The sequence below is a fragment of the Sinocyclocheilus rhinocerous genome, unplaced genomic scaffold (assembly GCF_001515625.1).
Source record: "Sinocyclocheilus rhinocerous isolate Xijiao unplaced genomic scaffold, SAMN03320098_v1.1 scaffold1343, whole genome shotgun sequence".
Classification (NCBI taxonomy): domain Eukaryota; kingdom Metazoa; phylum Chordata; class Actinopteri; order Cypriniformes; family Cyprinidae; genus Sinocyclocheilus; species Sinocyclocheilus rhinocerous.
The window spans coordinates 17,208-23,490 of NW_015641034.1; the positions used below are offsets into that span (position 1 = coordinate 17,208).

The following is a 6,283-nucleotide window of genomic DNA, read 5'->3' on the forward strand; positions in this document are numbered from 1 at the left end:
GATTGTGATTGCTGATAGGTGGAAGAGCCTGGCGTGTCCATGACAGAACCCCTCTCTCCACGGCCCGCTCCTGAGGGCTGAAGAATCCAACATCGTAGTGGATGACCTCTACCACGTGGAGCTGGATCTTGTCGATGGGAAGCATGAAACTCTGTCAGGAGGTTGGGATCAAGTAGGTCGTCTCTTGGAACCCATTATCTCTCTTCGGGACCATATCCTTCCCAATCAACTAAGTATTCTAGTCGACCACCACAATGTTGGGAACTCAGGATCTCCTTCACAGAGTAGACCATCCCATCTTCCAGCACCATAGGGAGAGGGGGTTCGTCTACGGGACAAGGCTCTGTGGGAACAGGAGATACAGGTGAGTGATATGGTTTGAGTAGTGAGACATGGAATGTGGGGTGAATCCTGTACTGTGGAGGGAGCTTGAGTTCGTATGTGACCTGATTGACTTGACGGATGATAGGGAAGGGTCCAATGAATCTGGGACTCAGCTTCTTGCAGGGCAGCCATAGACAGATGTCCTGAGTGGAGAGCCATACCTTTTGTCCTGGATGGAACGTGGGAGTAGGGGCTCTCCGGGCATCTGCATGATGTTGATGGCGTCGAACTGCTAACTGGAGATGTTGGTGAACTGAGTCCCAGACTGATGGTACTTCCGAAGATTCCCCTGATAAGGGGAACAAGGGCGGTTGATAGCTGAGTACACACTGGAACGGAGTGATATCCGTAGATGGCTGATGGAGGGAATTCTGTGCATACTCGGCGCAGACAAGGAAACGGTTCCAGGAGTTCTGGTGGTTATGGCAGAAGGTACAGAGCTAGCGACCTATCTCCTGTTTTTTTCTCGGTTTGTCCATTGCCCTGTGGGTGGTATCCAGAAGATAGGCTCACGGTCACACCTAGGAGCAAGAAGAAAGACTTCCACACTTGTTAGATAAACTGAGGAACTTTATCAGATACTATATCCTCAGAGATACCGAAATTACGAAAGACGCAATTAAAGAGTACCTCAGTAGTTACTATGGCAGCTGGGAGTCCTTTCAAGGGAACCAGACGGCAGGCTTTGGAGAATCTGTCAACTGTGACTAGGATGCAAGCGTTTCCATCTGAGGCAGGTAAGTCCGTGACAAATCTACTCCCAGGTGTGTCCATGGACGCAGAGGAATGGGAAGAGGAAGTTTTAGCCATCTCACATTCCCGGCATCCTCTGATATCGTTCGCCATTCCAGGCCACCAGAAGCGATCTTTTAGTAGCAAGAGGGTTTGATTGGTCCCAGGATGACCAGTGCCCAGGGAAGTGTGTGCAGTGTGTGCAGTGAAATGGAATCTGGTGAAGAGGAGGGTCGACCTAGCCTGTCTAGGGTTAAGCCTCTTAGCTTCCCGAAGGTATTTCAGATTGCGATGATCTCTGTAGACCACAAATGGATGGCGAGCCCCCTCAAGCCAGTGTCTCCATTCCTCAAGGGCGAGCTTGATGGCAAGAAGTTCTTTATTCCCGATGTCATAATTTTGCTCCGCCAGGAAAAGAAGGCACATGGATGGAGTTGAGGAGGATTTCCCTGCTGCTGTGATAGAACAGCTCTGTAACAAAGTTTGTAGTTCAGGGAAGGAGGAGGCGGGAACCGGGGAATATTTAAATATAAAACTTTAAAAAACAAACACAAAACTAAAGTAAAAGCGGCAGCCCCTCACGGACGACTGCTGCATAAAAAAACAACAACAACATAAAGTACAGGCCTGGTCCTCTCACGTCCTTCACTGTCGTTACTTCTCCTTTTATCCTTCCGGAGCTCCTCCGTGGGACTCGAGACCGGTGAGTGGTGCAGGTGTCGCTCATTATCATTTACTCCACCGGCCTCGCTCCGTCAGAGATGAGAGAGGGGAGAGAGGAAAAGAAAACCTCAGCTCGGTTCCCGGAAATACTAATGCTTAGTCCTCAACCAGCTGAGAGGCTCTCACTTGCGGTGCCATGCGATGGTACTGGACATCTTTGGTGGATGGCCCGACGCTCCTCCGCCTCCTAGCAGACGGCGATGGCTCCGCCTGATGAGGGCAGCCGGCAGCGAGTCCCCCATTCCCTGCTCCTCCCCAATCATGGCGGACGGCAGCAGGACGGCCTCCTGGCGAACGTCGCAGACTCCTCCGCTCCCCCTCAGATGGCAGCCACCCCTCCTTGACCCAGGAGCATGGCAGCAAGATCTCTGTCCCACCTCGTCTTCCATCGCTCCAGCACCACCGCCTCGAGCAGCCACCGCTGTTCTCCACTTCTTCCTGCTGCCCGACCTCCTCAGCACTGCGATCCCCCTCAGCAGCGAGGACTCTCTGACAGTGTATACCTCCTTTCTCCTGTGTTTCGGCACCAATGTAACAACGTCAGGATGGACCAGGAGTGGAACCGTGGTGAAGGCTTTTTGGAGGATCTTCATGGCGGATGTGGCAGCTGGTGTCCAGGACAGAGATTTGGGCTTGCCTTTCAGGAGGTTGGTAAGTGGAGCTGTGATGGAGCTGTATTTCTGGATGAAACGTCGATAGAAATTAGAGAAACCAAGGAATCGTTGAAGTTATTTTATTGTAGTGGGAATGGGCCATGACTCGATTGCTTCTACCTTCCCCTCGTCCATCTTGATACCTTGATGACTGATGTGATATCCTAGGAACTGGATTGAAGACTAGTGGAAGGTGCACTTTTCAGCCTTTAGGTACAGTTGATGTTCGCGGAGCCGTTGGAAGACCTCAGAAACGTGCTGGCGGCCTCGTTCCGGGTGTACACCAAGATGTCTTCGATCTAAAACAGCACAATGCGCTGAAGGTAATCCCAGAACACCTCATTCATATAACCTTGGAATACAGAGGGGGCGTTAACAAGTCCATACGGCATGACGAGGTATTCATAGAGGCCCGGAAAAGATCAGGAAAACATCGTGGAAAACACTCCTTGCCCCACTTCAGGACTTGTCCAGTGACCCAGGAGATGGTGGGATCATGAGAAATGAGCCATGGGCACCCTAGGTCTATCCCAGCGGTGGATTTCTCCAGAATCAACAGACAAATATCCTCCGTGTGGCATTGACCGGCTTGGAGCTTGATAGGTCCCACGCAGTATCGGATGTGTCCTCGGCCGAGGGGACTTCCGGTTATTGATTGGACCTTGTACGGGATGTCATTGGGTCTCTTCTTGAGTTGAAGTTGGTGGCATAAGTCGTCAGAGATGAAGTTGCCAGCTGACCCAGAGTAGAGGAGGGCATGGACTGAAATACAGTGGAGCGAAGTAGTGAGTTGTACAACAGTGGTGAGTGGATGTACATTAACTGAAGGAGAGGAAACCACACTCACCACAGGTTGTGGAGGACAGATGGGACATGCCCGTAGTACATGTCCATTCTGGCCACAGTATAAACATAATCCCTGGGTCAGCCGATGTTGATATCTGACCAAGGACAGACCAGTCAGATGGGTGTTGTCAATTTGAATGGGCTCGTGGGTTGGTTCTGGAGTGCTGGGATGTTATGGCTGGTGGAACGAGATGGGTAGATTTTGGCAAATACTGTCCCTCCATACAGCCTTGCATCCGATTTGCCACTCGGATTGAGAGTTGGATGAAGCACTCAAGCCCGATGGTGTCATCATAGGCTGAGAGATGCAACTGCAGAGAGTGCTCTAGTCCTTGTCAAAATGTGGTTAACAGGGAGCGATCGTTCCAACCACTTGAGGCTGCTAGCGTGCAGAAACAGAGAGTATAATCTTGCATTGAACTCGTACCTTGTTTAAGATAATTAAGTTGCTCACCGATTGAAGAATCTCCTACTGGTCGTCCAAACACTTCATAGAAGTGAGCGATGAATGTATCCAATGATTGAGTGTCCGTTCCATTTTGCTGCCACAAGGATTCTGCCCATTGGAGCACTTGACCTGTTAACAACAACAGAATAAATTAGATTTTAGCCCTCTCAGTTGGGAAACGATGCGGTTGCATCTCTAGGGCGAGCTAACACTGCAGGAGGAAGCCATTGCAATCGTCCGCTGAGCCAGAGTAGGGCGCTGGATTGACCACGGGACTGGCAGCGTAGATTGGTCCAAAAGAAGAAGTGACTGACAGTGAAACAGTTGCGGGTGCTGGCATGATCATGACTGGTGGATTGAGAACACAGCGAAGTGAATCTACCAGCTCCTGAAAGGGGTCCACGCCTGTCTGGTTCATGATGGTATGGTCTGGTCTTCTGAAGTCAGACTTCAAACACAGACAAGTTAGAACCAAACAGGCGGGTTTATTGTAATTGATTGAAATGAGCAACAATGGCAGGTGATTAATGGCAACTATAGAGTCTTTGATGCAGGAAACATAAATAATGAAGATAATGATCTCTTTACCAGGATAATGGAGCACACAGAGAGTGAATGGATTGATGAAGGAGTTTTCCAGGAGCTGGTTCCAATTAACTGTTTTAGGTAAGTAGGGTTGGGAAGACACAGGAGCACACAGGGGAGATGAAGGAGATCGAGGGACTTGAAGCGGGTAAGTGAACGTGTAGAGATGAGTCTTCATTCCACAAGGGAGACCAGACAATGTGACTGAGTGAACTGTGTGCTCTTATAGTGCAGGGTGATGATTGGTAATAATTGTCAGGTATGCGTGCTCAGAACTCGGGTGATTGTGATCGCTGATAGGTGCAAATGTCTTGTTAAATTATTGAAATATGAACTTCCTCTGAAAGATATTTCAAGTAAATATTTTATTTTAAAGGGTTTGACTGACAAAAACAATTGGAAATCCCTGCATTATATAAACAAACATTAATAAACATGAAAACAACAATGACATTACATGTCAAGTCAAGTCACCTTTATTTATATAGCGCTTTTAACAATACAGATTGTGTCAAAGCAACTTAACAGCATTAATTAGGAAAATAGTGTGTCTGACATGTCTGACATGTCCAAAGTCTTCCAGGTTTTAAATATTTTTGTCCAGACTTTCAGAATCAAAAGTTCATGAGTTTGCACTTACATATAATCGGATTGAGAAAATAGTAAGCATATTTGGCGTGCTGTCCTGAGAGCGGGCTCCAAGCCCGGAATATAGCCCGAACCCAGGGAACCCCCCAATCCCTAGTCTGGGATGAGAATAGTTAAGAGTAAGGAGTTGGGGTGGAGGAGGGATGCCGGAAAACTGTCGTGGGACAGAGGTGAGTTGGCTGTATATATTTCCTACATATCGTGCTAGTTAAGTTGATTATCTAGACGAGCTCCATCTGTGTTGTATTGATTGATTATCTGAACGTGCTCCTCCTGAACCTTGTTAATAAAACATCACTTACTGAAGGTCACTGGATATGATGAATACCGTTTTTCACAGCTACACATCACTAGTGTTTAGTAACTTGCATAATTTTTTTGTTTCATACATATTCTAATTGCTTGAGAGGTGCTTCCCCCCCCAAATTCAGAAGCATGATTTGCAAATTTATTTACATGACATTTGTGAATATAGTTCAAGCTAAATGTTATGACACTCAGCAGGAGTTTTAGAAAGGATCATAAAAAAAAAAAAAAAAGTAATTAGGAAGAATAAATAAATTATGAATAATTTACTGCCATTGTGTGAATAATATGTGACCCTGGACCACAAAACTAGTCTCAAGTCGATGGGGTATATTTGTAGCAATAGCCAAAAATACATTGTATGGGTCAAAATGATTTATTTTTCTTTTATGCCAAAAATCATTAGGATATTAAGTAAAGATCATGTTCCATATTTTCAAATAGTTGAATATCTGCCAAATATTGTCCTATTTATAAATATAGATTTATAGAAAATAAATAAGAATTCCATGGTTAACAGTTAAATGTGTTTAAAAATTAAATGCATGAAAAAAACACTGACTCGTGACACTGGAAGACAAAAGAAAAACACAAAACACTGAAAAGGGTCGGGGCTACATAAAGTGAATAATGAAAATGATTTATTGACTGTGTGTGATTATTTGAATTAAAAGGAAATTTTGATTGTAATAATAAAAATTATATGTGACTCTACGTTAAAAGCGAAATCATTAAAAGCACACTTGGTGTGTGTGAGCCGTAGGAACGGAGCGAGGCCGGTGGAGTAAGTGATAATGCATGACACCTGTGCCACTCACCGGTCTCGAGTCCCACAGAGGAGCTCCAGAAGGATAAAAGGAGGAGTGACGACAGTGCAAGACGAGAGAGGACCAGGTCTGGACTTTATTTTTTGTTTTGTGTGCGGCAGTCGTCCGCGAGGGGCTGCCGCTTTACTTTC

The 6,283-nt window shown here is 46.4% G+C and overlaps 1 long non-coding RNA gene across 1 annotated transcript in view; it reads left to right on the forward strand.

Moving 5' to 3' along the window:
* The first annotated feature begins 2,699 nt into the window (after positions 1-2,699).
* LOC107754234 (uncharacterized) overlaps positions 2,700-6,283 on the forward strand; it is a 4,811-nt gene continuing 1,227 nt past the window's right edge. Inside the window, exons 1-2 of the long non-coding RNA XR_001641559.1 lie at positions 2,700-2,710; positions 6,111-6,113. This is a non-coding gene — a long non-coding RNA (uncharacterized LOC107754234). The remainder of the gene's footprint in view (positions 2,711-6,110; positions 6,114-6,283) is intronic.